This window comes from Pseudophryne corroboree, chromosome 2 (genome assembly GCF_028390025.1).
Source record: "Pseudophryne corroboree isolate aPseCor3 chromosome 2, aPseCor3.hap2, whole genome shotgun sequence".
Lineage (NCBI taxonomy): Eukaryota > Metazoa > Chordata > Amphibia > Anura > Myobatrachidae > Pseudophryne > Pseudophryne corroboree.
Window position 1 is genome coordinate 840,183,634 of NC_086445.1, and position 12,139 is coordinate 840,195,772.

Here is a 12,139-nt window from a genome sequence, read left to right on the forward strand (position 1 = left end):
GCATTTTAATGGACAAATCATTAAATTGTCGAGTCAGGACCTGCACCTGATCGACCACCTGTTGCAACGTATTTTGAGGGGTATGCTCCATATTCCCACAAAATTTCAACAGGAGTATTAGGCTGCTGAATATGTTATGCACACCAGTGCCTGCAGGAAAGTACTGGTGTCAGAACTGTTATGCACTCCAGTGCCTGCAGGAATGTACTGGTGTTTGGACTGTTATGCACACCAGTGCCTGCAGGAATGTACTGGTGTCTGAACGGATAGGTATGCAAAACAAATGGACTCACAGACAGACTGGGGAATATGACATTACGTACACAGAAGGTGATAGGGTAACAAAATACACACAAAGTGAACAGAGAAGCCCAGAGGCTAAGGAACTGGGTGTCTCCCTTGTATTAGTAATGCTCAGATGGAAAAAGCAAGATGTTGTGTTTTAATACGTAGAGAACCCGAAATGCTGTTGCTAAGGGCAACAGCAAAACCCTAAAGGGTTACCAACGGGTGTGGCAGTAAACTCCTTGGTCAGAGATGGAATGATAGACACAAGGAGAGTCTCCACAATCCTAATTCTCACTTGCAGTGCACAGGTTCAGCTTACTGCCACTAAACTGACCCCTGACACCTAGCACAGTGAGACAGGATTAGACAGGCAAGTCTTAGAATACAGCCGCAAACTTGCTAAGTTCACAGAGTAGTAACAGAACCCCAGCAAGCTAAACGACTGACTCCAGTCTTACTGCTAGGTCTGGATTGGCAGGGTGTAATACCAAATCCCCAGGCCTATTTGCAGTAAGCAACAAACAAATACAAAGCTACACAGTACTGGCTAACTTTCAGGAACTGACTAACCAACAAAGATTCAGCAGCATCTGCTTAACCTGAGAAGAGGCCTTATAAAGCAGGTGCTGTCCACGCCCCACTCAGACCTCACAGACTGTGAGCACAAAAACCAGCACCGGATCCCCTGCCGTGCACAGAGCCTATAACCACTGCACAGCAAAAGACCCGAACCGGAGTATCAGCTGCGCTCAGGTTACTCCGCTAGCACTTGTCTCCCGGTTGCCATGACGACGTGGCAGCACAGGGCAGGAGACCCTAACAGTGAGGCAGTAATGCTAACCACTACACCAGATGTTGTGAAAGCCATCTTTCAAGGAGTTGGGCCTAGAATCAACACTTGTCACGTGATATTGCCAATGTTAATAATATCAACTGAACTGTACACTGATAGAATAAATGCACTTACAAATACAATAGTAAATACTAGAGATGTGTGCTGATCCCAGCGGTGGATTTAGGGGTATATGCAATTGCGGTCGAATTCCCGAAATTGTCAAAAAACTGGACTTTTTCGCCAAAAAAAAAAAAAATCGACAATGCAATACAGTACTTTCCGTCAAAAAAACGGACTTTCCAAATTCGACTTTTTGAAATTCGACTTTTGTCAAATTCGACTTTTCTGCAATGGTACAAATGCGGCAATTCGACAAAAGTATATTCAATTGAAGTTTGGAAATTCGACAACAGTGCTTTTAGACAGTAAATTCGTCATTTTCAATCCGCCACACTTTGGTGGGTGAAACTAATAAAAAAAATTTAAAACATGTTTTTTTTTGGTGTTTTTTTTATTGGTAATAGCATATCTATTTATATTAGAATGGATTAGGTACTTGGTTTGTCTTTTTGGGAGGCACAAGTATTATTTATATATTTTTTAAAATATATATATATTTTTTTTTAGATGGAATGGTAAAATCCCGAAAAAAAATGGCGTGGGGTCCCCCCTCCAAAGCATAACCAGCCTCGGGCTCTTCGAGCCGGTCCTGGTTCTAAAAATCCGGGGGGAAAATAGACAGGGGATCCCCCGTATTTTTAAAACCAGCACCGGGCTCTGCGCCTGGTGCAAAAAATACGGGGGACAAAAAGAGTAGGGGTCCCCCGTATTTTTTACACCAGCATCGGGCTCCACTAGCTGGACAGATAATGCCACAGCCGGGGGTCACTTTTATACAGCGCCCTGCGGCCGTGGCATTAAATATCCAACTAGTCACCCCTGGCCGGGGTACCCTGGGGGAGTGGGGACCCCTTCAATCAAGGGGTCCCCCCCCCAGCCACCCAAGGGCCAGGGGTGAAGCCCGAGGCTGTCCCCCCATCCAAGGGCTGCGGATGGGAGGCTGATAGCCTTGAGAAAATGTAAAGAATATTGGTTTTTCCTGTAGTACTACAAGTCCCAGCAAGCCTCCCCGCAAGCTGGTACTTGGAGAACCACAAGTACCAGCATGCGGGAGAAAAACGGGCCCGCTGGTACCTGTAGTACTACTGGGAAAAAAATACCCAAATAAAAACAGGAGACACACACCTTGAGAGTAAAACTTTATTACACACCTGCCGACACACACATACTTACCTATGTTGACCCACCGACTGCCACGTCTCCTGATCCGACGATCCGGGGTACCTGTGAATCAAATTATACTCCCCTCAATCCAGTGTCCAGATATAAATCCACGTACTTGGCAAAAAAACAAACAGCATTTACCCGGACCACGCACTGAAAGGGGTCCCATGTTTTCACATGGGACCCCTTTCCCCGAATGCCGGGACACCACGTGACTGCTGTCACCGAGGTCCCTTCTGCCAATCAGCGAGTGCAACGTCCTGGCACTCTGCTGATTGGCTGCACGTCTGAGCTGTCAGACAGCGCCTCGCAAAGCCTCTCCATTACTTTCAATGGTGGGAACTTTGCGTCAGCGGTGAGGTCACCCGCGGTCAGCGGCTGACCGCAGGTAACCCCACCGCTGACGGCAAAGTTCCCACCATTGAAAGTAATGGAGAGGCTTTGCGATGCGCTGTCTGAGGTCACACACGCATACAGCCAATCAGGTGAGTGCAACGAAGTTGCGCTTCCTGATTGGCTGAAGGGACCTCGGTGACAGCAGTCACGTGGTGTCCCGGCATTCGGGGAAAGGGGTCCCATGTGAAAACATGGGACCCCTTTCAGTGCGTGGTCCGGGTAAATGCGGTTTGTTTTTTTGCCAAGTACGAGGATTTATATCTGGGCACTGGATTGAGGTGAGTATAATTTGATTCACAGGTACCCCGGATCGTCGGATCAGGAGACGTGGCAGTCGGCGGGTCAACATAGGTAAGTATGTGTGTGTCGGCAGGTGTGTAATAAAGTTTTACTCTCAAGGTGTGTGTCTCCTGTTTTTATTTTTTATTTTTTTCCAGTAGTACTACAGGTACCAGCGGGCCCGTTTTTCTCCCGCATGCTGGTACTTGTGGTTCTCCAAGTACCAGCTTGCGGGGGAGGCTTGCTGGGACTTGTAGTACTACAGGAAAAAACCAATATTCTTTACATTTTCTCAAGGCTATCAGCCTCCCATCCGCAGCCCTTGGATGGGGGGGACAGCCTCGGGCTTCACCCCTGGCCCTTGGGTGGCTGGGGGGGGGGACCACTTGATTGAAGGGGTCCCCACTCCCCCAGGGTATCCCGGCCAGAGGTGACTAGTTGGATATTTAATGCCACGGCCGCAGGGCGCTGTATAAAAGTGACTCCCGTCTGTGGCATTATCTGTCAGGCTAGTGGAGCCCGATGCTGGTGTAAAAAATACGGGGGACCCCTACTCTTTTTGTCCCCCGTATTTTTTGCACCAGCACCAGGTGCAGAGCCCGGTGCTGGTTTTAAAAATACGGGGTATCCCCTGTCCATTTTTCCCCCGGATTTTTAGAACCAGGACCAGCTCGAAGAGCCCGAGGCTGGTTATGCTTTGGAGGGGGGACCCCACGCCATTTTTTTCCGAGTTTTTTCCCGTTTTTACCCGATTTTAAAAAAACGGAACAAATCCATCAAATCGGCCGTTTTTCGGCAGCGGGACTGTCGAATCCGTTTTTTATTGCATATGGTCACTTTCGGCACCCACTTGCCGAAATTACACTGTCGAATGGAAAAACGGCCGATAATTTGCTGCGATTCGCCGCTAATTGCATATACCCCTTAGACTTCATGGGGACCTAAGCAAGATACCGATTTAGGTCCCCCCTCCTCAAACAGTTCATAGCACTATATTTTCATTCCTGATTTATGCCACTTATATTATTTGTTGTTTTTCTTCCTTATATTCTATGACAGTATATTACTTTCACCCTTCACTGATTGCACCATGTCCCCTCAACTCTAATTTCCTTATATCCAGATGCTGGCTGGCAACTTTCAGTTTGAGGGGCAGACGCACACAAGTGACCTGACTTTTTCTACCAGAATAAGCAATAGAAAAATGAGCATGGCAAAAAGTGTTATAGGTGTGGTTTGCCTAGCGTCGGTGTGATTTAAATAGCTATTGATTGAAATATATGAAAAATTGTTTTAACAAAGAGATATACAAATACATCACCGACCAGCCCCATCTCACTAAGGTGGGATGATTCTAGTGTCCGATACACAATACACGGACCACTCTATCAACCGCGTAGGAACCATTCTAATACAGTGCAGGAACCATTCAACTCCAAATGAAAAAATAATATTACCTGATATAAAAATTATTATTTTCATCTTAAAAACAAAAATCTACATAAGTGTAAAATAATGACCTTACAGTATATTGGTGTAATAGATACTAAATAATCATTACCACTAGTTTTTCTTTATTCGTTTAAGTTCAGAGCCCAAATTTTCCCTCCTCCCTTAATGCATAAAAAATCAGATCCCAGAACTACACAGCCACCTCCCTCACTGAAAACTATCCCCCTATTATAGGCCTGATTGTAAGCTAGATGCAGTTACTGCTATCCTTGCATCTTTTACCATAGTCACGTCTGCAGTATCATGCTCATGTCACTACAAAGTCCTTCCGGGTGTACATCTGTACATCTATGCCGGCGGTCAGGATCCCAGAGAACAGCATACTGACCCCGGGATCCCGACAACCAAAATGCCGGCGGGGAGTGGGGGGCGAGCGCAACGTACCCCTTGCGGGCTTGGTGGTGCACTGCACTCGCCACAGGTTCTATTCCCACTCTATGGAAATAGCCCTTGTTAGCCGGCACTCAGGCTACCATTCTACCTAAATGATGATAAAGGATGTCTAAAGATTCTACCATATAACAAAATTACCTCCAAGGGTTATAAATATATTTATACTTTTTTATTGTTAATATTTTCTTGCCTACTGGGTGTGGGCACTTTGTTTTGCAGTGCTTACATTGGGTGCTGTCTATATAGCTCCAAATTTATGGGAGCTAGCACTGATTTTCTGCATGAAGAGAGGCGCATCAACTGTGTTAAAAAGGTTAATTTAAAGTACAGGCATCAGCTGATTTTCACTTGTGTTGCCGCTCTCCCTACCCGTTCCACAGGGTCATAAATGCAAGCAAACACCTATAAGTAGGAGGCGCACAACAGTGTAGTAATTTAAATGCTCAAGGCTTTACTGAAAATTAATTAAAAATTACACTCACAAACAGCAAGGTGATATATGTGCAATATACCACAGAAGCGCTTATTATTATATCATACTCCAGGATCTGTAACAGCAGTCCCCGGCATATCCGCTATTCATCCACGCTTACACGCTTGCAGCTGCCCGACTCCGTGACGTCAGCGCATTCAAGTTAGTCTAAGGCGCTCTCAAACGTTTTGTCCATCTGGTGGATGTGGCTTAGTACTATGTAATACTACCTATATATACCGACGTGTCTAGACTCCGTGTCTCTGGTTAGGGTACCATTGGTCATGATTTTCATCTGTGACGACAGGATCACTAAGCCTGAGTTTACACAGGGTTGCCGTCACAGGTGGCCTTGCGAAGCCAAGGAAACTGCGTCCATGACTCAGTCCTTGGCCTCGCAACTCCCGGAAAATGGGGATGACAAGCCCCCATTTCCAGCAACGCCGGTCGCCCCTGCTCCTGTCCCTCCCTCTAAACACAACTGCCTGTCAATCAGGCAGAGGTGTACTGTATGCATCCCTTCGATGCGATCGCAGGACCCGTTCTGCACATGTGCAGAATGGGTCCTCTGCATGCACAGTTTCCCAAACATCAGAAAACTGCACTGAGAATAACATTAGTGATCCTTAGTGAATAAGGGCCTCAGTTCACAACCAGTTCAGTAACACTCCCACAATATGCCCAATAGATGGTGAGACAATACAGTTCACCCTCTTTTGCACAAGTTTCAGCATTTTTCACATGCTTTCTCCCAGGGGCGGATCCAGAAGAAAATTACAGGGAGGGGGGCACCATTATAGGAGAAGAGGGAGTAGTTAGCATTAACAGCTACATTTGTGTGTGCTGAAGGTGTGTATTTCCAGAAATGGGGCGTGGTCTCACTACAAGGGGCATATTTTCCCCTCAGCAACCGCATTACCTACCCTTTATACTGGGGGGATGAAAATGCTCTGCCCCCCCCATTCTAAAGCATCCGAACTTTGCTCTGCACTCACATTTCATATAGAAACAGTGCAGCACAACTTATTGGCCACGTCACAGTGCTGGGTGGCAGGGGCATTTTAGCAGGCGGACTGCCTGAGAAATAAAGTGTGAGGAGAACACTGCCCACGCTATGCCACTGCGGACACCTGGGGTTTGCACAGGTATAAGGGATAAACAAGATATACACCTACAGGATGAGAGGATGCCTTTTATTTTGTTTAAAAGCAGTATTTTATAAGAGTTTCAATAAACAGTGATAACATTCATCCCCCCTTCCCCTTTACCCCTTGAATCCTACACTACCCATTACTGTGTTGGCTGCTGCTGCCGGTTCCCCTCATTGTATTCCGCTTGCGAGGTCCCCAGAGTCAATCAGGGAGTAAGGGACAGTCTGCATGGGCCCAAATGTCCCCTGAAAACCCGAATCCGCCTATGCTTTCTCCCACCAAATGTTTACTAGTTTATGTTACAAAATTAAATTTGTTCAATTAACATATTTAATTAGTTCCATATTTTAAATATTTTCTAGGGACATGCAACTACAGAGTCTGATTCTAAACCGGTCATACGCATTACTGTCGTGATTAACTTTGTAACAGTACAATCCCCCAAAGTATTTTAACATTAATTTATAAAACCTTTACAACAAGAAGGGAAGGTTATAAATACCTCTAACATGCAGAAAAGGAGACATTTTAATGATCCTCTGGTCATTACGGAAAACAAAGGGACATTTTCTGAGACAAATTTTTCAAGGACTAATCTGTATTACTTGGCGCAATCCCTGGAAATGAAGACAAATTATCTACTATGTATTCTTGGTCTGTTCTCAAACAGTATCTCAATCTGACTCTGTCAGTCTTTTACTGAGTATCCTGTATATAGCACTCATGCAAAACAGAACAATGCTATTGCCGGAGGAAAAACACACATGATGCAAAATTATATGAAAAAAAGGTTTATTTGAATAAACTACCTCAGTTTTTTGTTTGCTTTCTAACTATTAATGGTGAATAGCAGATGCTAGGAAAGAGTGCATATAGTTAATAGAATGGAAATGACTGAATATACTAGAAAAGAATACTTTTCCTTAAATCATTACAATAAGTACATATAATGGTTGGTTTTGGGGGTGGATGGGGGTGGGTGGAGGTTGCTGTCCCTTTTTATTAAAGCTCTTCTAAAAAACTGCTTTTGAACAAAATAAAAGGAATCCAATAGTTGAAAGCATTGTTCGAGTTAATTACCTCCACCACCAGGTGGAGCAAAAATCTGTCAGGTTTGCTTATAGGCCGGCCCTACACACTGGCCGATTTTCTGAATCTTTCAGTGTGGAGACTCCAGCGATGAACGATGCGCGGCCCCGCGCTCGTTCATCGCTGGTCTCCCGTCGGCTGTGCATGCAGGCCAATATGGACGATCTCGTCCATATTTGCCTGCACTTCAATGCAGCCGCGTGACGGGGGGAGTGAAGAAACTTCACTCCCCCCGTCACTGCCCCCCCGCCGCCGGGTCGCTCGTCGGCCGTTTCGGCCGTCGGGCACCTCGGCGGCGCATCGTCAAATGAGTAGGGCCCTTTATAGCTAGAATGCTCTGCAACAACTGCTTAATCAAAAACACCACTAAATATAACCAATCTACACAGACTGGCACTGATCCGAATAACCAGGGCTGTAACGAGAGGTGTATGAACAGTGATACCAACCAGGGAGAGGGGTCAGCTTGGTAGGTACCTCAACAGTACCTGTCTCCAGTTCGCAGGGTGCCTGAAAATAAATTAAATGGAGTGGCATACTTACTGGATTAGCATACCAATATAGTTTATAGAAAGTCCCATACTTTAAAATGTATTTTGTCTCTAAATTTTCTTGTACAATACATTAATGAGTCAGACTTATACAAGACCTTCACAATACAAAAAAGGGAACAAATTGTCCTCACTGTCCATCATATGTTGAAATTCTTGAACCATACAGAAATGCAAATAAATTTGTTTACTATAGTTTACCTTCATGCACTTCAGCTTCTGTCCCAAGATGAGAGATACATTGTGGGGCATTTTTTGATTGCAACAATGGCCGCAATTTCACCAAATTGGAGACCATCCCTCCTACCATTCTCAAATGTAATTACCAAAATCCACTTCCATTTTGAAATGGAAACTAAAAGGGTATGCCGTATTCTACCTCTGACGACTCGCCAATGGGTAAGTGGTTCAAGTGGGATGACAACTCCACTGAAAGAGAGGGAACTGCCATTCTTAGATTTAGTCCACCTCTAGATAACATGTTATTCAGTCTTAATGAATCTCCCAATTCTTACTGTTAGAGTCTGCTAATTCCATACATTGTATGTTGATTATAGTACCCAATGGAGTGTCTTGGGAGTTGTGTCATACTTGTGTACTGTATATGCTGAACATATGTGTTCTCTTCTCTGGATGTAACTCCTCCCTTCTTCCTTTTCTTTTTATTTTCTGTTCTATTTATCCAAAGAAACTAATTAAAAATCCAATAAAGAATAATGATGATAAAAAATACATAAAAAAAATTGAAATCTTGCACTAAGTTTCCAACATTATCAGATGAAAAATTTGCCCATGGGTCTGTTCCAACCAACCCAAATTTTACTTTATGTACATCCACAAATATATAATATTTGCCTTTTTTCAGCATCCATATCTGAACCGTCCATGAAAACAAAAAATAAGATTTTACTCACCGGTAAATCTATTTCTCGTAGTCCGTAGTGGATGCTGGGGACTCCGTAAGGACCATGGGGAATAGACGGGCTCCGCAGGAGACTGGGCACTCTAAGAAAGATTTAGTACTACTGGTGTGCACTGGATCCTCCCTCTATGCCCCTCCTCCAGACCTCAGTTAAGGAAACTGTGCCCGGAAGAGCTGACATTACAAGGAAAGGATTTTGGAATCCAGGGTAAGACTCATACCAGCCACACCAATCACACCGTATAACTTGTGATAAACTTACCCAGTTAACAGTATGAACAACAACAGAGCATCAACAATGGATGCCAACATACTATATAACTATATACACGTATTGCAGAAAGTCCGCACTTAGGACGGGCGCCCAGCATCCACTACGGACTACGAGAAATAGATTTACCGGTGAGTAAAATCTTATTTTCTCTAACGTCCTAGTGGATGCTGGGGACTCCGTAAGGACCATGGGAATTATACCAAAGCTCCCAAACGGGCGGGAGAGTGCGGATGACTCTGCAGCACCGAATGGGCAAACACCAGGTCCTCCTCAGCCAGGGTATCAAACTTGTAGAACTTAGCAAATGTGTTTGAACCCGACCAAGTAGCTGCTCGGCAAAGCTGTAATGCCGAGACCCCTCGGGCAGCCGCCCAAGAAGAGCCCACTTTCCTTGTGGAATGGGCTTTCACTGATTTTGGATGCGGAAATCCAGCCGCAGAATGAGCCTGCTGAATGTGTTACAGATCCAGCGAGCAATGGTTTGCTTTGAAGCAGGAGCACCCAGCTTGTTGGATGCATACAGGATAAACAGCGAGTCAGTTTTCCTGACTCCAGCCGTCCTGGCTACATAGATCTTCAAAGCCCTGACTACATCCAGCAACTTAGAATCCTCCAAGTCACGAGTAGCCGCAGGCACCACAATAGGTTGGTTCAAATGAAAAGATGACACCACCTTTGGCAGAAATTGCGGACGAGTCCGTAATTCTGCCCTGTCCATATGGAAAACCAGATAGGGGCTTTTACACGACAAAGCCGCCAATTCTGACACACGCCTAGCCGAAGCTAAGGCCAATAACATGACCACCTTCCACGTGAGATACTTTAGCTCCATGGTCTTAAGTGGCTCAAACCAGTGGGATTTCAGGAAACCCAACACCACGTTGAGATCCCAACGTGCCACTGGTGGCACAAAAGGGGGCTCAATATGCAGCACTCCCTTAACAAACGTCTGAACCTCCGGAAGAGAAGCCAGTTCTTTTTTAAAGAAAATGGATAGGGCTGAAATCTGGACCTTTATGGACCCCAACTTCAAGCCCATAGTCACTCCAGACTGTAGGAAGTGCAGGAACCGGCCCAGCTGGAATTCCTCTGTAGGGGCCTTCCTGGCCTCACACCAGGCAACATATTTTCGCCATATACGGTGATAGTGTTTTGCTGTCACGTCCTTCCTAGCCTTTATCAGCGTAGGAATAACTTCATCCGGAATGCCTTTTTCCGCTAGGATCCTGCGTTCAACCGCCATGCCGTCAAACGCAGCCGCGGTAAGTCTTGGAACAGACAGGGCCCCTGTTGCAACAGGTCCTGTCTGAGAGGCAGAGGCCAAGGGTCCTCTGTGAGCTGGCCAATCCGGAACAATGAGAATTGTCCTCACTCCTCTTTTTCTTACGATTCTCAGCACCTTGGGTATGAGAGGAAGAGGAGGAAACACATAGACCGACTGGAACACCCACGGTGTTACTAGTGCGTCCACAGCTATCGCCTGAGGGTCTCTTGACCTGGCGCAATACCTTTGTAGCTTTTTGTTGAGACGGGATGCCATCATGTCCACCTGTGGCAGTTCCCATCGATTTGTAATCTGAGTGAAGACTTCGTGATGAAGTGCCGACTCTCCCGGGTGGAGGTCGTGCCTGCTGAGGAAGTCTGCCTCCCAGTTGTCCACTCCCGGAATGAACACTGCTGACAGTGCTTGCACGTGATTCTCCGCCCAACGAAGAATCCTGGTGGCTTCCGCCATCGCCACTCTGCTTCTTGTCTGACTGAATCAGCACCGGTTGGTTTCGAAGCAGAGGCTCCGCTTGACTCAGGGCGTTGTATATGGCCCTTAGTTCCAGGATATTTATGTGAAGACAAGCCTCCTGACTTGACCACAACCCTTGGAAGTTTCTTCCCTGAGTGACTGCCCCCCATCCTCGGAGGCTCGCATCTGTGGTCACCAGGACCCAGTCCTGTATGCCGAACCTGCGGCCCTCGAGAAGGTGAGCACTCTGCAGCCACCACAGAAGAGACACCCTGGCCCTCGGGGACAGGGTGATCAGCCGATGCATCTGAAGATGCGATCCGGACCACTTGTCCAACAGATCCCACTGAAAGATCCTCGCATGGAACCTGCCGAAGGGGATGGCTTCGTATGATGCCACCATCTTTCCCAGGACTCGCGTGCAGTGATGCACCGACACCTGTTTTGGTTTTAAGAGGTCTCTGACTAAAGTGACGAGCTCCTGAGCCTTCTCCGCCGGGAGAAACACCTTCTTCTGGTCTGTGTCCAGAATCATGCCCAGAAAGGGCAGACGCGTCGTAGGAATCAGCTGCGACTTTGGGATATTCAGAATCTAGCCGTGCTGCTGCAACACTTCCTGAGAGTGTGCTACGCTGATCAGCAACTGCTCTCTGGACCTCACCTTTATGAGGAGATCGTCCAAGTATGGTATTATTGTGACTCCCTGCTTTCTCAGGATCACCATAATTTCCGCCATTACCTTGGTAAATATTCTCGGTGCCGTGGAGAGCCCAAACGGCAACTTCTGGAATTGGTAATGACAGTCCTGTACCACAAATCTGAGGTACTCCTGATGTGGTGGATAAATGGGGACATGCAAGTAAGCATCCTTGATGTCCGGAGACACCATAAAATCCCCCTCTTCCAGGCTTGCAATGACCGCTCTGAGCGATTCCATTTTGAACTTGAATCTTTT

At 46.2% G+C, this 12,139-nt stretch overlaps 1 protein-coding gene and 1 long non-coding RNA gene across 2 annotated transcripts in view; one reads left to right on the plus strand and one right to left on the minus strand.

Moving 5' to 3' along the window:
* MBTPS2 (membrane bound transcription factor peptidase, site 2) overlaps nt 1-12,139 on the plus strand; it is a 354,709-nt gene that overhangs the window by 55,348 nt on the left and 287,222 nt on the right. The window lies entirely within an intron of this gene.
* Nucleotides 1-12,139, minus strand: part of LOC135049839 (uncharacterized) — a 63,328-nt gene that overhangs the window by 17,364 nt on the left and 33,825 nt on the right. The window contains exon 3 of the long non-coding RNA XR_010241490.1: nt 8,149-8,209. This is a non-coding gene — a long non-coding RNA (uncharacterized LOC135049839). The remainder of the gene's footprint in view (nt 1-8,148; nt 8,210-12,139) is intronic.